This window comes from Nuphar pumila, chromosome 12 (genome assembly GCF_984573655.1).
Source record: "Nuphar pumila chromosome 12, dmNupPumi1.hap1.1, whole genome shotgun sequence".
Classification (NCBI taxonomy): Eukaryota; Viridiplantae; Streptophyta; class Magnoliopsida; order Nymphaeales; family Nymphaeaceae; genus Nuphar; species Nuphar pumila.
The window spans coordinates 15,287,670-15,308,873 of NC_143260.1; the positions used below are offsets into that span (position 1 = coordinate 15,287,670).

Below are 21,204 nucleotides of genomic sequence, written 5' to 3' on the forward strand. Positions count from 1 at the left end.
CGCCTGAGAGAGAGAGAGAGGGCGGGGCGGTTGGAGAGTAATAAGAGAAAATGTATCTAAAAAAGCCAGTGCCATATAACCGTTGCAGTGGTTTTTCTCGCCTGCCAGAATTTTAAATGGATGTCCTTTGCTCAACGGGCAACTGAAAAATGATGCCATCCGTTGTCTCAATGGAGAGAGAGGGCAGACCACATTGCACAGGAAATGTCTACGCTCCCTCTAACCGCCCAGCACGTGTCCGATTTAGATGTGAAGAGCCAAACGTTAACAAACAGGTATTCAGCTCGGTTTGGCTCGTACAGCTCGGTCACAAAAAAAATAAAATATATATATATATATATATATATATATATATATATATATATATATATATATATATATATATATATATATATATATATATATATATATATATAGTGTTTGGCTTGTAAGAAATGAGCTTCATGTTGCTTACAACTTTGAAATAATGCAAATATTTATTAAATGAATCAGTTTGAACTTCAATCAATAGCTTTAAAGTGTACATTTTATTATTTTAATTTAAAAATATAATTTATTTTGCAAATGAGTCAGCTCCAGCTCAAGCTCACCATGAGCTTCAGATTTACTTGCTCGACACGATAAACGAGCCAAGCTTCAATGCCCTCACTTTGGTTTGCTCGGCTCGTTTACCAGCCATAGATGTAGGAATGCAAATTAGGACATGGGTCAGGGTCAGGCTTGACCCAAAACTGGATCCGATTTCTCAAGGGTGTGCCTGGTTTCAAATTTGGCGGCAACTAGGATCCAGCAATAACGATTTGGATCCACATAAAAAATGAGATCATGTGACACTAGATCCACTAAAAATGGGTTGGACCCATTGTTTTTCAAGTAAAAAAAAAGGGTTGGGTCAAACCCAATCCTAACTCGAACCTGATCATATATTTTTATGCAAAATGCCTCATAATTTGCCGAAATCTTCTACATGTCCAGAATTTTGATTCTAAAATTTTTAAGGATATATATATATATATATATATATATATATATATATATATATATATATATGCGAACTTCTTTTGACGTTGGCCGGCAAACCTCTTAATGTTCACACAAATATGTGGTGAACCTCTGATGTTTGCACAAATATATTGTGAACCTCTTGAAGTTCGCATGCGAACCTCTTAGCGATTACAAAAATATGTTGTGAACCTTCTGATGTTCGCATGTGAACCTCCTGACGTTCACACATAAACATTATGATGATCACACAAATATGTTGCAAACCTCTTAACAAATATGTTGCGAACTTTCGAATATATTTGTGAGGATTTTTTGACATTCACACAAATATGTTCTGAACCTCCGAATTTGGTTAAAATCACTGAGGAGATTAGCAACATATTTGTGCAAATGTCAAAAGGTTCTCATGTGAACGTCAAGAGGTTTGTAATATATTTGTGAAAATTTATTGTGTTGTACGACAAAAAATGACATGTTTCTTGAAATGGCCTACAATTTTTGAAAATCTGCCCCATGTACAAATTCTCAAATGTCTGACTTCTTGAGGATCATTTTACCCTTTGCATGAGTGAACTTCTTGAATTTTGTAATATATATTTGCACACTCTCTGAGTATTGCAAACTCTCACTAAAAGGTATTCACATGTATTTTTTGTGTCCCTCACAAAATTCGCATAACTAACTAAATTTATGAATTTATTATAACTGAAACCTATTAAAACTTTGCAAATATTGCATTAAATAAATAAATAAATATATATATATATATATATATATATATATAAAATTTGCATAACCAAATTTGCAAACTTCTTATAAAAACCTATCAAAATTCACAAATATTCTACTAAATTCAGATATATAGTACAAAGTTTGCATACAACTTTGCATATGCCTTTTAAGTAACTAATCATCAGGGAGATCCACAAATATGTGGTGATCTTTGCATATAATACATTGCAAATGACTATCCCAAATAAGGTATTAACTTCCCAATTAAGGAATTGAATGTCATTTTTTGGGGTTGCGCACCACCAGTCTACCCCTGCACCCGTGTGATTTGCTGCTATTTCATAGTTACTAAGGTGGGAAAGCTCAAGAATGGTAGCCCTTGATTTTTGGTCACTTGGCGACAGATCTGGATCTTTGAAAGAGTTGTGCGGAACTTGCGGATCATTCGAAACAGAATTACTAGGGAGCTCCACGAAGCGACTAAGGCAACAGTTGTATTGTAAATTAGTGCGCTTTGTACTGCAGGGTTTTTCTTTTTGTTTTTTTGACTGGACACAGGAATGTTTCTTTGCCTACGGGAAATGCTGAGTTAGATGAACATATCATCATTGTAGATAATGAAATTATTTACCTTTTCTCTCTCTTAAAAAAAGGACATGTTTCATTAACGATTCTTGTATGTCAAACTTGGGCAAATTATGATGTGAGGGTTTTGGATCACACATCTGATCATAGCGTCATCGTATTTAAGTTGCTGTGCAGCAGATATCCTAAGGAGCTAAAAGCCTTTCAAGTTCCTCAAATTGTGGATGATGCACGAAGAATGTAGGAGGATTATAGAGCAAAGTTGGTGGGTATTTTGTAGAGGATGCCCAATGATAAAACTCCTCACCAAGCTGAATGAGGTTAGGCACAATTTAAGAGCTTGGAACAGAAGCGTGATTGGTGTAGAGAAAAAAAGTTGAGATTTTTCAATTAGAGTTGAGGTTGAGCGAAGCTATCAAGAAACTATTGCCAAACAGGATGAGATGATAGACACCAAAACGTAGTACACCATGTCCACCACTTTAGTCATCATGGTGTTCAAGCCAACTTCGAAGGCATGCAGTAAATAGTCCTCTGATTTCTTTAGTGTACCACGTAAATTGTGTGTCATTGTGTGCTAAATGAAACCCATCGTTGCTGGCTACATTTGCTAGCTTCATTTGCGACATCCTCGTTGCTGGCTACATTTGCATTAGCCGATATCCAGCTGTTGATTGTTGCTACATTTGTGAGTTTTGTGCAACGCATTGCCATGTTATCCGATACACACGGTTATCATTATCTCCACAATCAATTCCGATATACTCGGTTATCATGAAAATGGCGATATTATTTTCACAACTAATTTCAGCTATCATGCCAATGGGCAGTTACCATTATCCTTTGATTATCGAGATAGCCTTATCATGTATATCTTCTTGTAACTTAACTTTTCATTTGCTGTAACTTTTCCACCTTTGTAGCAGTTGGTTTAGACTTGCATTGAGTATGTAACTAACTTTCTTTGGAATTGAATGGAATCAATTTTACAATCTCACTATTGTGCCATCACGTTTCTCTTAACATGGTATTAGAGCCAGTGAGATAACGGTGTGTTTCAGTGATCCCTTGATCATGGCGAATGGAGGTGCTCGATCAACTCAAAGCAGTGGGTCTGGCCGACATGAACCAGAATCAACTGTTGGTGAATCAAATGAGAATCCATTATTTTTACATCATTCGGATAACCCGAGACAAATATTGGTCACCAGCCCACTGACGGGTGATAATTATGCATCATAGAGTCGAGCCATGACCATAGCCCTATCAGTGAAAAATAAAATGGGCTTCATTGATGGCTCACAGTGGTGAAGCCGAACAAGTCTTTCCCCACATTTGCCCAATGGACCAGATGCAACAATATGGTTCTCTCATGGGTATTGAACTCATTGTCAAAGGATTTAACAAAAAGTATAATTTATGGAGAAACAACAACCGAGGTATGGACTGAACTTCATGAACGATTTTCTCAAACCAATGGATCACAAATATTTCAGATTTGTCGCTCCATTATGACTCTTCATCAAGAAAATCTCTCTATCTTCAATTATTATACCAAAATGAAGACTTTATGGGACGAGTTGTTAACACAACTAGCCCTTCCTACATGTGTTTGCAGAGCTTCTAAGTTTCTCTCGGATTTACTTCAACAAGAGAGACTTATCAATTTTTTAATGTGTCTCAATGAATCTTACGCTCCTAGAAGGAGTCATATTTTAATCATGGATCTATTGCCAAGTATTAATAAATCCTACAACTTGCTATTGCAAGAAGAAAGGCAAAAAGAACTTAGAATAATGCCAATGGTAAAAAATAATGTGGTTGTTGTTGTGGATCATGGTGGGCAACAAAACTATTTTTCATAAAATAATCTCTGCTTCAAGAGTAAAGGACAACGAGAATGACCGAAATATGATCATTGTGGAAAGCTGGGACACACTAAGGACCAATGCTATCATATTTATAATTTTCCCATAGAACCCACCAACTTTACCAATCCATGTGTTGGAAGTTTAAATGGGGAAAATCGTCAATCTCAAGCTTTTGCAGGGCAAGCTCAATCCAAGACAATACTTTCGACCAACAATCTTGCTCCTCAGCTCACTATAGACCAATACAATAAATTCTTATCTCTCAGATTAGAAGGTAAAGAACTCGTGGTGAATATGACAAGTAATTATTTTGTCAACCTAACTCATTCTTTCTCTAATATGTGGTTCTTGATTCTGGAACCAACAACCATATGTGCTGCGCATTAAACATATTGTCTGCCATCCAACCCCGTCATTCACAACTTGTTAGACTTTTCAATGAAATACTTTCTTATGTGACCCATGTTGGAAAGGTCATCATTGGTCCAAAAATTATACTAAACCATGTTCTTTATGTACCATCTTTTAAATTCAATTTAATATTCATCAGTAAACTTACTGAATCTTTAAACTGTGAAATTCACTTCTTCCTACTCAATGTGAAATACAAGACCATCGATCGAAGAGGACGATTGGTATGGGTAAAGTGCACATAGGACTATATTACCTAGAGATGAAACCAGATTATACTGTTGCAACTTCTATCGATCAAATGCAATCCTTCGACCTATGGCCCATCACTTCAGCGCCTGAGGCATCTATCTCAATACAATGAGACAATTTTCTCTAACAATCGCCAATGCAATATATGTCCATTAGCAAAATAGACTTGTTTATCCTTCTCTAATAGTGACTCATGTTCTTTTTGTGTTTTTTATTTAATTCATGTTGATATCTGGGGAAGATATCCTATTCCTTTTATTACTGACGCACATTATTTTCTCACTATTGTGGATGATTTTTCACGTGCCACTTGGTTATTTTTAATGCATTTCAAATCTCAAACTAAAGAACTACTTCAGACCTTCATCAATATGATTAAAGTGCAACTTACTCACAAGTTAAATGCATTAGGTCTGATAATGGTTCAGAGTTCTTTTCTCATGATATGCAGAATTTTTTTACTACCAATGGCATTTTGCAACAATATTTTTATGTTTCAATGCCCAAACAAAATGGAGTAGTTGAATGCAAACATAGACATCTTCTAGAAGTTGCAAGAACCTTGAGATTCTAAGCCAATTTACCTATCAAATTTTAGAGTGAATGCATTCTCACGGCATCTTATTTGATAAATAGATTACCCACTTCAGGGCTGGATAAAGAATTTTTTAAAACGTTTGTATGAGATATACCAATCTACACCAAAGCATCATCATTTAAAGGTCTTTGGTTGTTTGTGTTTTGCCCACAAAATCAATTACAAACAAAAATTTGATGCTCGTGCACGTAAATGCATTTTCATGGGATATCCTCATGGACAAAAGGGATACAAAGTTTTTGACCTTGAAAACCAAGAAGTCATTGTGAGTCGTGATGTCATATTTCATGAACAAGTATTTCATGTTGAGAGAATCCTTAGTGACCATGTCCAGCCCTTTCCTATTTTAGATGATTAATACCCAAACATCATCTCGTCCAATCCAATGAACTATATACACCTTGAAACCACACCCCTTCCAATGGATCCACTAGACCAATGGAGGAGATTTACCAGGACCAAAACCAAACCTGCGTATCTGAATGACTACCAATGTTCAAAAGTCACACTTTACGCATATACGTCTGACTCTAAGGTAAAGAAGTCCTCCTTTCCACTTTCACATTACCTGTCTTTTTTTAAGTTTTCTAAGAAACATGTAGCTTTCCTGGTTTTCATTTCCTCCCATGATAAACCAACGGATTACCAAACTGCAATGAAAGATAAGAGATGATTTAAGACCATGAGAGCTTAGGTAAAGGCGTTAGAAGAAAACAATGCCTAGACACTTACTACCTTGTCCCCAAGAAAGAAAGTAATTGGAAATAAGTAGGTTTTCAAGATTAAGCAAAATTTTGATGGCTCCATTGAAAGATACAAGGCTCGATTGGTGGCAAAGGGGTACACGCAACAAGAAGGTTTGGACTATCATGATACTTTCACCGAGTGGTTAAACTTGTCACAATGATATGCTTATTATCAGTTGCAGTCATTTCTAGTTGGCCCTTATATCAATTAGACGTCAACAATGCCTTCTTACATGAAGACCTGAAAGAAAAAATCTATATGAAGCAAACACTTGGATATACCACACATGGAGAGAAATAGGTTTGTCGCCTTAACAAGTCTCTTTATGGACTTAATTAAACAGGCGTCCTGTTGATAGTTTGTCAAATTTTCTCAAGCTCTTAAACATGCAAGTTTCAAGCAATCTTTGGTTGACTATTACTTGTTTTCCTTAATAAATAAAATCAAACAGATCTTTGTTCTTGTTTATGTGGATGACATTATCATTACTGAGGATGATCTCATATCCCAAGTAAAGACCCTACTTCATGAGCAATTCCACATTAAAGATCTAAGTAAATTGAAGTATTTTTCTGGGCATTGAGATTGCTCGTTTACAACATGAAATATTCTTGAACCAAAGAAAATATGTTTTGGATCTATTGAAGGATGCAGGGTATCTTGGATCCAAACCCAGTGAGATTTCGATGGAGCAACACTTAAAGTTGACTCATAATGGCAAAATCCTTAAAGATCCAACACCATACTGGCGACTTGTAGGCATGCTCATATATCTGACTATTAGACGGCCTGACATCACGCACTCTGTTCATATTCTTAGTTAGTTTATGCAGGAACCTCGCCAACCTCACTCGGATGCATCCATGAAACTGCTCAAATATTTGAAAGAAACCTTCGAAAGAGGAATTATACTACGTGCTAACAACACTATGCACCTTTCCTGCTATACAGATTCATATTGGGTTGGTTGTCCTATTACCAAGCGCTCCACCACCGGATACTACACTTCCTTGGGGGACAATCATATTTCCTGAAAAACCAAGAAACAAAACATTGTGTCCCGCTTGTCTGCTGAAGCCAAATACAGATCTATGGCTATGCCCACCAGTGAAGTCATTTGGCTAAGATATTTACTAAGTGATCTTGGCTTTTCGCTCAATGAACCTGTCATTTTATATTATGACAATCAGTTGGCTTTTCGCTCAATGAACCTGTCATTTTATATTATGACAATCAGTTTGCTTTACATATTGCGGCAAATCCAATCTTTCATGAGCGTACCAAACACATCGAGCTTGATTGTCATTTTATCAGAGAAAAGCTTTAGCAAGATATCATTACTACTCAATTCGACCCTAGGAAGGATCAACGTGCTGACATATTCACCAAGTCACTTGGCCGAGACCAACTTTACTACTTGCTTGGCAAGTTGGGCTTGATTGATCCTCAAGCACCAACTTGAGGGGGAGTGTTAAATGACCCCATCGTTGCTGGCTACATTTGCGTTAGCCGATATCCAGCTGTTGATTGTTGCTACATTTGTGTGTTTTGTGCAACCCATTGCCATGTTATCCGATACACACGGTTATCATGCAAGTAACGATATTATCTCCACAATCAATTCCGATATACTCGGTTATCATGAAAATGGCAATATTATCTTCACAACTAATTTCAGCTATCATGCCAATGGGCAGTTACCATTATCCCCTGATTATCGAGATAGCGTTATCGTGTATATCTTGTTGTAAATTAACTTTTCATTTGCTGTAACTTTTTCACCTTTGTAGCAGTTGGTTTAGAATTAGTATTAAATATGTAACTCGTTTTCTTTGGAATTGAATGGAATCAATTTTACAATCCCATTATCGTGCCATCAAGTTTCTCTTAACATTTTGTGCACTTGTTTTCTTCTCTCTCTCGTGTTTATTAACAGATTCTGTGTTAATTAGCTTATCATATTCCCTGATATGTCACAAGATGGATCTAGTGAAAGTTTATGACAGGGGTAGACTGGCTGTTTATGGAGAAGGCACTATCTTGCATGGGTTTTAATGAAGTTTGAGTCCACAGAATAATGCTCAGCATGTCCACAATGTCTTTCTTTGTGTAGATGAATGAGTCAAGCAATTTTGAAGCTTTCGGGGTATCAACAAGGGATCCATCATCTCCCTATCTATTTTTAATAGTGATGGAATGCCTGCCAAAAGAATACAACTTGAAATGGATAGAGGTAAATTCCCTTTTTTTTAGAGAGAAGAGAAATTCATTAATCATAAAAGGCAATGAGAAATCGCCTTAAACAGAGAAAATTACATATACAACATGGACATGAATAAGAATCCTAGAGAGTGGGCCCAAAATTTAAGCCCATCTAAGAGATCTTTATTTTCCCAAACCGCACGGGCAACATGAAAGACGTCAGATCTAATGGCATATGATACTTGCACAGGAGTGGATTTGATTCCCTCGATTACGCTACTTCCAGATTAACCACCAAGCATAGCAGCCAACACTTTCATACCCATCGCCACTTGAAAAATTTAACAAAAGGAGGACCCAGAATCAACTCTCTAATACATGTGTAAACCCGATCAGCTGTGGTAGGATCTGCTGCCATGCCGCTTGTATCAAACATCGAAGATTAGTGCTCGGTGAAGTGTGGACATCCATATTGTTTGCAGATGACACGTTATTCTTCGATGCAGCCAAGGAAGAATCAATGAAACACTTAGAGAGTATCTTCATGGAGTTTGAAGGGTTTGCTGGTATGAAAATTAGCTAGTTACATTGTGTTGGGACGTTGCAAGTTCGAAACCCAATGGTATTGGTGTATAACTGGTAGGGGTCTGCATAACCCCAGCTTGCCTTTCAAAATAAAATAAAATAAAATTAGCTAGTTACAATTTATTTCTTTGAATCTCGATCAAAGAAGATCTGACCATTTAAGAAACTTGATGAATTGGAGGGCAGGCAGTATTCCATTCAAATATTTGGGTCTCCCGTTATTTTCTGGAAAGATGAACACTGTTTTGAGCTGATTCAAAAAGTGCACTCCAGATCTGAAGGATGGCATTCCTGCCTGCTTTCTTATACAAGGTGTGTGCACTTATTGAAACATGTGTTCTCTAACTTACCACTGCATTGGTTCTTGGTGTTTTGTTTACTTTCATAGGTTGTCCAAGAATTGATCATTGTTTGGAAGTTTCTTTGTTGCGGTACAGTACAGAGGCATCTAGTGGTTATCATCGAATTAAATGCGGGAGAATATGTAAACCAAAAAATGAGGGAGGAGTGGGTTTAAGTTGTATAGTAGAGGTTAATAAAACAAACCTTGAATATTTAATCTCAAGGTCTTATTGTCAGTCTCGATGGATTAGCTTCATGAAAGATAAATACATGAAACTTAAAAGTTTGTGGTGCTTTAAAACAATTTCTAAGTGATCTCGGGCTTGGAGGAGTATTTTATGGGGTGGCGGCATCATATTGTTCAGGATGTTAAATGGAAGGGGAGGAAAGAAAGCACGATTTTGGACCTTAGGTATGGACGTTAGAAGGGTTAGTAGAGAAATTGGATGGGGCACAATATGAAATGATTGTTCAAGTTTCTAAGATTTCAGTCACTGAATAGCCATGAAGAAGCAACAACCCAATTCCCCCCCCCCCCCCCCCCCCCCATCGATTCAACTCTGAAACCCCAGAAAAAACAACAGAACCAGAATAACATTGAAGAAAAACGGGAAAACGAGCATTATCCGAATCAGATTCCTTGCCAAATTCTCACTTGGTCTTGACATAAACCCTAGTGGCCCTGACAATGATGACAGTGGTGGCCATGTCGAGTAAGAGCCCGTGCTCAACGATGCCCTCAAGTCCGCCGATATCCACCACAGCTGCACGAGGGTTGTAGATGCTCATCTCAAAGAAGAGATCGGCAATGTAGTTCGAATTGACAGTCACCTAGGGCTTCCCGTCCCTCGACTCAGACATCCTTAGCTTGGCCTAGCAACCCTCCTCCTTAAAGATCTCCTTGAGCTGGTTGAGGTTGTAGCGCCAAGAAGGGGACGACCTCGATGAGGCGGCTGCCGCTGAGGCCGTCGATGAGCTTCGAGTCATCATCGACGATGACAAAGCAGTCAGAGGTGGCCTCGAGCATCTTCTCGTGGAGGAGGGCACCATCGTGGCCCTTGACGAGGTTGAGACAGCCTGGTGGTCGTTGAGGATGAAGAGGGGGATGCCGAGGGAGGCAGCCTACTCGGTCATGCGCTTCAAGGTGGGGATGTTGACGATGTCGTTTGAGCTTGCTGGGGGCTAGGAGGTCGTCCAGCTTCGCCCCCATGAAGGCAGCTGTGGAGTCCATGTGCCGAGCACCATCCCGCTCTTAATATATATATATATATATATATATATATATATATATATATATATATATATATATATATATATATATATATATATATATAGAGAGAGAGAGAGAGAGAGAGAGAGAGACTAAAGTAATTCAACATTACCAGTCATGAAGATCAACAAAATGCTGAACCCATGAACTGAACAAGAACAAAAGCCAAAACAAATAAAGAAAGCACAAGCGAAAAAACATCAGACAGATAAAATGGGCTCACGCCGGAGCCGCTTGCCCAGATTGCGACGAAGGATAGGTAGCATCAGAAGGAGGGAGTGAAAGATCACTAAGATGCATACGCAAGATCGTATAAACATCTACCAAGATTTTATGCACCAGACTTTGAATGTTAACTGGAATATGACGAAAATGAGCATCGTTTCACGCCATCCAAACAAACCACCAAGAAGTAAGCAACCACGTCCGCCAGATGAACCTCCACCTCTTGCTGCGCCTAATACAAACCGGCCCCAAGATCAGATCTAGCGCAAATGACTCCTCCTTAACAAATACTTCTGGATGCCTCCAGGTCCTGCTAAAGATTTCCACAAATATTGGGCAAGACCAGAACAAGTGAAACATAGATTCTTCTGCAGCTTGACAAAGCACATACCAACTCGGAAGTTGAATGCCCCACTTCTTTAAATTACTGTGGGTCTGGATCCTATCGTGCAAAATTAACCAAGCCAGGACTCGAGAACGGGGGGAAGGACCCTTCGCCCAAAGCACATCCTCGGACAACCAATCAGCCTCTGGCGGTAGCAACGATCTATAGACTTTTTTGGTGAGAAACTCTCCGCTTGGTGCCAATGCCCACTGCAACCACTGACCAAAATTTTTGGAGACCTCAAAATGGTCTCTAAAGCAGGCTAAAGCCCTCAACCACGATTTACGCAAGTGCGAGAGCGCCAAACCTCGGGTTCCCAGACGAACCGGGATAAGAGCTGGATCCACATATTTAGCAAGAAGCAAACTAGCACAAGGGTTATTCGGTTGGTGGGCCAACCAATATTGCTTGGCGACAAGAACAATGCTTCGCAGTCTGGGCACCGGAATGCCTAAACTAGCCATACACCGAGGTAAGACCACCGAACGCCAACCAATCAAGTGACGCTTACCTTTGAGTTGACACCCAAACCATAGAAAGCCTGCCAGCAAGCGCGTCAGCTGCTTCTCTACTCCCACAGGCATTACAAACATAGACATGAAAAATTCTAAAATACTTGAAAGAACATGTCTGACTAAGGTTAGACGGCCAGCGCTGGAGAGATAAGACGACTGCCACAAAAGCAATTTGCGCTTCACTTTTCGAAGTGTCGGAGCCCAAGCAGTTGAAGAAAGGTGCTTCACTTGTAACGGCAAGCCAAGGTACATAATAGGCAAGTCAGAAGTAGTGCAATTAAAAATTCTCTTTCCAGCTGCAAGCATATTGGCATTAACATTGAACATGGTAATAGAGCATTTGGTCTCATTTAGAGAAAGCTCGGATAGGGAGAGAAAGAACTGAATGATAAGCTTGAACCTAAGCATCTGTTGAACATTTACACGAGCAAAAATGATCATATCATTAGCATAAGTAAGAATATGACCCGGGAAGTCAGAAACCTACAAAGGACCAATGAAACCCGATACAACAGCCCGCTTAAACAAGACCACAAGACCCTTAGCAACTGCATTGAACAACAACGGCGATAGGGGGCACCCTTGCCACAAACCCCGCCTCAGCTTGAACCGGTCTCCTCTAATACCATTGATATTTAACATGGCCTAGGCATTTGAGACTAGCTCTCTCACCCAACCACAGAAAAACGACGACCAATACCGAAATTTGCTAACATTTAAAATAAGAATGACCAATGCACAGAGTCAAAAGCTTTATGAAAGTCTAATTTAAGGACAAAGTAAGGTTAACCGCTATGCTGCAAGAAATGGACAACCTCGGACGCCATGATAAACGAGTGTTGAACCCTCTTATTACGGATAAATGCGAACTAAGAGTCTGAAAAAATCTGGTTAGCCACCGATTTTAGCCTATTCACCAAAACCTTGACAAACATTCGATAAAGAACACTCATAATGAGAGAGAGAGAGTAAGTGACGGTGGTGGGGGCCGGTGAACACAGAGAGAGCCAAGGAAAACGAGGGTTGTAGTGGTCACCGGTAAACACGAAGAGCTCACATGAAACTCTATTGTTTCTTAAATTTGTCTTTTTATTGCCACCCTATGTTTGTGCGCCAGAAGAAATATTTTTACTGGCGCTACGTAAATAGCGCGAGTGAAATATGAAATGATTTCCTGAATTACTGGCGCACTTTATATTAAGTCAGCAAAACAAATGTGCGTTTTACTGGCGCACCCTGACGACAGTGCCAATGTAAAACACGTTTTATTGGTGCAAATATTGGGTTGCATAAAAAAAAGCTTACACTAATGCAGGGAAACCCAGTGCCAGTAAAACCTTGTTTTATGGAGCAATCTTAGATTTTCAACTTGCGCCAGTAAAAAGATGAAAAAAAACGTAGTCAGGATCGGGTGCAATATGACTGCACAAATATTTGTGCATTTAAGCACCTGATTGCCCTCCATCAGGCCTTGGGTGACAGGCCCTGTCCCCGAGATGGAGGGTGATCAGCTGCTTAATGCACAAGTATTTCATCCATCATATTTCACCTGATCTTTTCACGGCTCTCTCAAAAAAATCTCCTCCATCTGTCTCTCTCTGGTCACTGGTCACTGGCCACTGGCCACTGGCCACCACCGCAGGGGCGGAGGGCGGGCGCCTGCATTTGGTCGGAGAAGGGGTTGACCACCACCACTGGGCGTGCCTCCGAGCCGCCGGTGTTGAAACCGCTCCCGCCGGCCCGATTTGCTATTTCTACCTTTCTTCTTCTTTACCTTTTTCCCTGTTGTTTCTGCCAGGATGATGCCCTCGAGTGGAAGGGTGCGTGCTTTTACGGCAACAGGGCTCGGGTTGAGCTCACCGGTGCCGACGATGCCCTCGAGTGGATCGAAGCGCGTGTTTGAAGTCTGTTTGATTGTACTTCCAGCTGCGTGATCTATGTTTTGGCCAAATTGGGGCTTTTGGAAGAAGTTCCGCTTGTGGTTGCTTTCCTTGTGTTGTGCGGGGTTGTAATTTTTCAATGATGAAAAGCTTGGTCTCTAACTGTGATTGATGTTGTTCTTGCTGTAGTAATCTTCTGTTAGATTTTCTCCCATTCAGGCTCTTCCTGATCTCAAGTTTTGTTTTTCTTTTGTATATGTGCTGTAATGCTATGTTGTATGATTCATATCGAACTTCCCTACCCCCATTGTGCGTTCTGCATTGTGGTTTCTTCCACCATATTCACTCTGAAACATCTCTATGCTCGTCTAACTCTGCCCACCTGCAGGCCTCTTCTCATTTCGAGTAACATTTGTCTTCACTTGTTAATGGCTTGGATTTTATAACATGTGTCTTCTGAAACAGGGCTTGGATTTTACCTGTGTACTGGCCAGTTTGCTGGAAAAAATGTTGTGTAATGTCCAATGAGCTGCATATGTTTTTTATGCCCAAATTTGCACTTAGGTGTGATTTTTGTAGATAGGAAGAAAAATCATTGGTTAATATAAAAACAAAAAGAAAAAGAGAAAAACAAAACAAGCCAGATGGATTTTGAATGAAACTCCTGTTGATAGCACAGACATCTTCATTTGACTTCATGAATATGGGACAAAAGTTAGGGTTGATTAGGGATGTGATAATCCTTTGGTATGACAAGGCTGCTTATTCCTGTTTTCAACAGGTAAAAAAGCAAAACCTTCATTTAGTAGAAAGCAATTTTCATGGGAAGTGGGAAAAATAAGGTACTGATTTCTGTTTGGATGATAGTCATGCTGAAAGGTGATATTTCATTGTATGAGTTGCTAGCTTCAAAGGTTACACTAGTACTGAACAAGTCAATTACTTGAAAGGATTAGGAAATTGCCAGACTGGGGCATACAGAAGTGTTGAACAATTTGCTGTTTCACTCCCAAATTCCTACGCTGAGTATAGTCTATCTGTAGCCGACGATCTTTAGTTATCCTTCGTATCCAAACTTCTTTTGTAGGTGCATGTCGTGAGTTGGATTGTGCTTTCTCTTGTCCAAGTGAGTTCGAGCATAGTTTATTCCATCATACAAATTATTTTCCCCTTGGTGCAAGGTGCAAACTGGGTTTTAATTTCTTTTATCCAATTGTTTGTCTTCTGAGATTAATGATTTGCTGATTCTACCTTAGTTTCTGAGGCTTGATGTGCTCTTGTTACCTTAGTTTGAGGATCTTATCTAGTTCTGGATTTTATTCTGTTTCATGTATAGCCGGATCTGGTGAGCCTATATTTCTGATCCAAACCTTTCCCAACATAGAACTCCATTAAAAATTTGGTTTTCGCCCCTTCCCACATTTTTTGCTTTATGGGGCCCATCTAAGTGATGTGCACGATACATAGTTCATGATGTATATTTTGATTCATCTTATTGGCTCCGCCCATCCTCCAATGGATATGATACCTTCTAAATTGAGTAATATTAATTAACTCGAATTAATTATATATTATACCCCTTCAACATAGGTCATTGAAAGGATCTCCGACTCACCAAAGCACAAAGGCCAAGATCTTTCAGAAAATTGATTCCTATTTGAAGAGTGCATAACCGCATGGATAAGCTCACATATTGGTAAATACCTGGTCATTGCAAGGAATATGGTTGCCATTTTTTGCTCTAAAGTTCAATATTTTCATTGTCCTAAATGAGTGCTTTCTGTGATTTGATATGAACATGAATGGCATTTGTTTTCACATTAATTATGCTCCTTTCTTGGTTTTCTCTTCAGCATTTTGATGAATACATGCCCTTGCTTGCTAAGAAGCTACCATCTTCTTGGTGGGTGGAGAAGCCTGTATGAATACTGAAGCGTTGCTTGAAGTCGATGTGTACATCCTTGTATTGCTTTTGCTTATCTTTCTTGATTAAGATTTTGCATCATCAAAGAGGTTGGAAAGAAAAAATAGTTATAAAAGATCATTTACATGATATTTTTCCTAAAATGTTCTTTTTCTGTGAGATTTTCTTGAGGCTTGTAATAAAAAACATGGCTTGCCAATATATTGCCAAGGCTGATATTGGTGAGTATGCTTTAGAGCACTCTCATGGCTGGGTTCTTATGAGGGGTATCTAAAGCTCCAATTGAAAATGATTGGTATCTAATCCACATCATATTCTTTACCTAGTCACATTAATTCTGATTGATGTGATGAATTTTATTAAAAGTTCTCCCTGCACTAATATTATAGGTTTTTCCTGTCCTATGAAAGGTCAAAACTTTTCATGACAGACCAAGTGCTTCTATTTTGCAGCTCCTGTGTCAATTTGAACCTGGATCAGAACTAAGGTTCTTTGAGACTTTTGAAAACTACAGATTGGAGCACTGTTTGCGTCTTGGACAGAATTATGGGGTGACTGATGCAGCTGCATTCTCAAGCGAACTCTTGGCAATAATTTCCATTTTCAGCATTTATAGTTCTTCACATGAAAAACATTTGTTTAATTTTTTGAAAAAACCTTATGTTTAGCTGACATTTAGATAGTTTTGAGGAACTTTGGGTTCATTTGGTTGCCTCAGATTTGAGATCAGAGGTATTAGTGAGCTAGGATCTGTAATCCTAGTATTACACTCCAAACCCCGCAAATGGGTTGAGTTATACTCGTGTGATCTGGGATTTGATTCTCTTACCCAAAAGCTGTTGGTTGCAGGGGCTTATTAATATAAAGGTTTCCTCTATTTTACGTATTTGATGAATTAGATGTACATAAAATATTTTCTTTTACCTCCTTTTGAATATGAGCAATCCTCCTAGTGCAGAAATAGATATTTTTGAAAAGGTTTTTGTGTCTCTTATTGAAGCAGGTTACAGCAGACTCTGGTGGTATGCCTTGACGATTGGTTAAAGGCAGCCACTATATTGGTGTTGATGATGGAGCAGTTAACACAATTAAAACAGAAGATGGAAGGTCTTATTCCTTGCTCCACATTTAGTGCTTGCTTCATATTATGTTGTTAATTGCAGTTCTAGAAAAAATTTAGTTTCTTAAAAGGTCTATGTGATAGGATTTCTATTATGTTTATACTGTAATTGTTAAACATGCAAGTGTTAACTTTTTCTTATTCAATGTAAAAGAAATACATTTGTTTTTCATTTCTTATTCAAATATATGTATTTGCTATATATTTTTGACAGGAAATAAAATTTTAAAAAAATAGATATTTTACTGGCACAGTTACTGCACCAGTGAATTATCATTGTCTTAATAACTGCGCCAGTGATAATATTTTCTCAACCGAACTCTTGGCAATAAAAGTATTTACTGGTGCAATCGCTGCGCCAGTAAAAGCCTCTCCTGTAAAAACACCCATAAGTTCTCTACAACCAATAATAGAGATCAAGCACGCTCCATGGCCTCAAATCAGAATAATAGAACCAATCTCATTCTCTTACAAGTACATGAAAAAAAGGAAGAGGCCAAAGCCTACACAGTTACTGCACCAGTGAATTATCATTGTCTTAATAACTGCGCCAGTGATAATATTTTCTCAACCGAACTCTTGGCAATAAAAGTATTTACTGGTGCAATCGCTGCGCCAGTAAAAGCCTCTCCTGTAAAAACACCCATAAGTTCTCTACAACCAATAATAGAGATCAAGCACGCTCCATGGCCTCAAATCAGAATAATAGAACCAATCTCATTCTCTTACAAGTACATGAAAAAAAGGAAGAGGCCAAAGCCTAAACGATAACGATGATAAGCTTTTTCAAATCAACAATTCCGATTTCCGATCCCCTCCCCAACAACATAAATAAAACATTTCACCATCCTAACCAACAATAATACACAGACACCATAACAAATCCCATCCTCCATCCTCACAAATCCCATTATGCAAAATTTCTTTCCATGTATATCTGCCATGACCATTTTCATTTTCTGGAGATATTTGCAGGTACTACACAGGTATTACATTTCCCATGATGGTTACACCAAATGGTGAAACAAACACCTGCACATGTGTGTGCACACGCACAATGCAAAGAAGGAGACAACGAAAAGAAGCATACACGCACAATGAGAAAGAGAGAGAGGGACTCACCTGATGTTGCTTGTGAAGCTGTGAGATTTCGTCCGCCAATGGTGTCCAGCCCGCCTGAAGATGAGCACAGGAGCCACAGAGGATCTCCCTGCGTCCTGCGTGGTTGAAACGAGAAGGAGGGGGGGATTCCGAGCAGAGGATCTCCATCTGTCCTGCGTGGTTGAAACTAGAAGGAGAGGGGGATTCTTGGGTTGTCTTTCTCTCTTTATGATTTTTATGTTGCACCAAACTATGATATTAATGATTATAAATAAAAGTAATACAAAATGCTTGCTTAAAAGCTTTTTTTTAGAGGTTTTTTGTATTATAAAAAAAATTATTTAATAAATTTCTTATTAAATTATGACATTGTTGTTCGTATGCCTTCGATATCATATCCAAGGATCTCGTGGGCCACACGTCAGATATTTGAGGCACTCAAACTGGCCAAACTGACGATATCATTCATTTCAGTGATTTGAAATCCCAAAAATAATTGTTGATGAATAGCAATGCTTTGAGCATTTTTCACATTGAAAGCAATTATTGATTTGTTCATAATTTCATTGGTTGTTTTTTTTTATATTTACACGGCGATACCACCCCAATATCAAAGCCCCTAGTTTTGTTGGCTTTGCCTGTCATACTTACGATCGTTGTCAACTTGTCATTGTCATGTCAGTCTAAAACTCTGCGGGCTTCTTAAGGGGGTGACGCCCATGGGATTTGAACCGACCCGCTTAGCAGCCTAAGCCATCCCACCCCACTCCCCAAAACCTGCTTGGATGTTTACATCCATCATTATTCAGATAATCGATAGACATACCTGGATCCGACAATTCAAAATTCAATTCCCATAAATGAGTTTTTATTTTTTATTTTTTTGCAATTTTAATCCCACAGTCCATAGATGCGTTCAACATGGTTGATTTGCAATTCTAAATTCTACTTTTCTTTGTGAAGGTTTAATAATTTTTACAACTCCATAAAGAAACATATTGTTGTATATTAATGAGACATTACATTTTCTTCAAGTTATTAATTTTGTAGCTCAATAATATATTAATTTTTTAATAAGCAATATTAACCTGTTCAGGTCCATATTTATAGTTTAATGGAATACATACAAAGTATAATGTTCTAGATTTTCAAAAATTTTAAATATTTTTTCTTTGGTCAGAAAATTAAGATACAAATACATTTTATTTTCAAATAAAAGCCATAAATGATTGTGATAACTCAGTGGTAGCCATTTTGGTTTTTGTTTTTGTTACCTTATTTAGAATCTTGTGTTTAGCTTTTTACATGAATACTTTTGTCACATTTTCACACATTGTCCTTTTGAGCAAAAAGAAAATCAATTTGTGTCCAATTGTCAAATCTTCAATCTAGTAATATATACCATTTAGTAATATATACCATTTCCACTAAATATAATTAACTTTTAGGTACAGTTAAATTTACTCTCTTTTACAAAGTTAATTGATTTTTGTTTTTAAGAGTTTTGTCTTTGCCTTAAAGGGAGTTGGCTGGTTGTGAGCCTTGGCCGCTTGATGGGCAGTCAAGGTTTGATTCTCGTTGGTGTCTCCCCTCTATGCAAGCTAGTGTGCAGTATAGGCTTTGGGGGTAGGGGTCCTAGTTTCGAAGTTTTACTCTACCAGCATAATGACCGCAGGTTGGGCTGATAAATGAGCCAAACAAGGCATGTTCAAGCTCGGCTTATTTACTGGTGGATTGAGCTCGTGACTCAGCTCATGCTTGTGGCCGGGCTTGACTCATTTAAGTTAAATGAGTTGCTTTTGTCTGGGTTCACCAACTATACGTACCGATCATGAACCCGAACCGACCTAAGTCATGAGCAGATCCGTTTGTTTACCAGCCCTGACTAATCGTTGATATGACAGTTTGAGCCAGTGCTATCGTGCCTACTAGATCTTTGTGTCGGTGTAATTTCTTTGAGTTATAAATTCAAAAAATTAAAGAGTTCTCTACTTTCTAAATAATCAAAATACAATTATATTCTACATTTGATATTTATAACAAATGATTGTGGTAGCCTATTGGTAGCTAATTGAGTTTTTATTCAAGTTGTTTTTATTTTTATTTAGTTGTAGGCTTGTAGTCATTTTACCTATATAGTTAGTAGAAATTTTATTATTTTTTTAATCTTAAGTTTTTTATGCTAAATGAATAGTCAAATCTCAAAAAGTACAGCATATTTTTTTTTGGTACAACAATAAATTTTAAATGTTATTTTCAATTTTTTTTCTCGACAAGATGATTGCTCTAAAAAAAATTCATGGCATCGTAATGTATTTGTTCAACTCTGAAAAGGTAAATATCGAAGGGTAAATTTGCATATTTTATGATAAATTAAAATGATATACTGGAACGTGTTACGTATGAAAGAAGCTCACACTTAGAAAATTACAAAAAAATGAATGACGAGCCATCATGATGATATTTTTCAGTATTCTCTTCTTCTAAAATAAACCATCTATCTTTTTTTTTCACGTTTTTCTCTTCCCAATAGCTCATAACTAGTAAAATAACAAAACACTTAAATGCCAAGTCATTATAATCCTTTTCACTATTCGTTTTCCCCACCCTTTTTTATGTTTCTCTCTTTCCAATAAAAGCTACGTATTGTTTATTGACCTGTCAAACTCATGAAGTCATGTTGCACAGTACACAGTGTACTGTCCGATTCGAATTATTTTATTTAGTTATTTATTTAATACCAATGATCGGGTTCGGAAAGATCTTATATGAGATCTTACAGCTCATCCGTATATATGATCATTCCAATAGAAAAAAGAAACAGCAGGAGCAGAACAAGACGTTCTACTTGGCCATCGAGCGTACAGGTAAAGAAAAAAAAAGAGAACAAAAACAAAAAATCCCCGTTTGAGAAAGAGTGAAAAGGGAACGGATTGGGATTGCAACAAAAATCCAGCCTTCCAATCTAACTGCATAAGATAACTCTGATAACACCCAACAACGACCAAGCGATTGCAACAAAGAAGAGGGTCACAAAGTTCCGTGAGGACCATTTCTTCACCTCTGGCCTCCACCCTCAGACTCTTGGCCCTCCTCAAGGCATCCACCTCCTTCAAGAGATCAAACTCCACACCCTTCTTCTTCAGCTCTTGCACACACTGCACCAAGTTTTGTGTCTTCCTTCTCCCTCTTGAGAGGTCTCTCTGTGTGGCTCTCAACGTCCATCTTGTATCTGATCGCAGGAGTGAGTTGAGGTTGCTGCCCTCTGCAGGGAGGTGTGGAGTAGAACCAAGAAGGAAGAGTGGAAGAGAAAGCAGAAAAGCTGCGTGATCTCCTTGCGGGCAGCGTCGATCTGCGACTCCCTCAACAAGATCCTCTGCAAGATGGGTTCCTCGTCTTTGATCCACTGCTTCAGGAGGAGCCTGTGAGTGGGTGATCTGTTTGGGCAGATCAT

At 38.4% G+C, this 21,204-nt stretch overlaps 2 pseudogenes; both read right to left on the reverse strand.

Annotated features, from left to right (window-relative positions):
- Positions 1-9,981: 9,981 nt before the first annotated feature.
- LOC149820098 (putative ribose-5-phosphate isomerase 3, chloroplastic pseudogene) lies at positions 9,982-10,587 on the reverse strand (annotated as a pseudogene).
- A 10,128-nt stretch (positions 10,588-20,715) lies between these two features.
- Positions 20,716-21,204, reverse strand: LOC149820099 (uncharacterized; annotated as a pseudogene).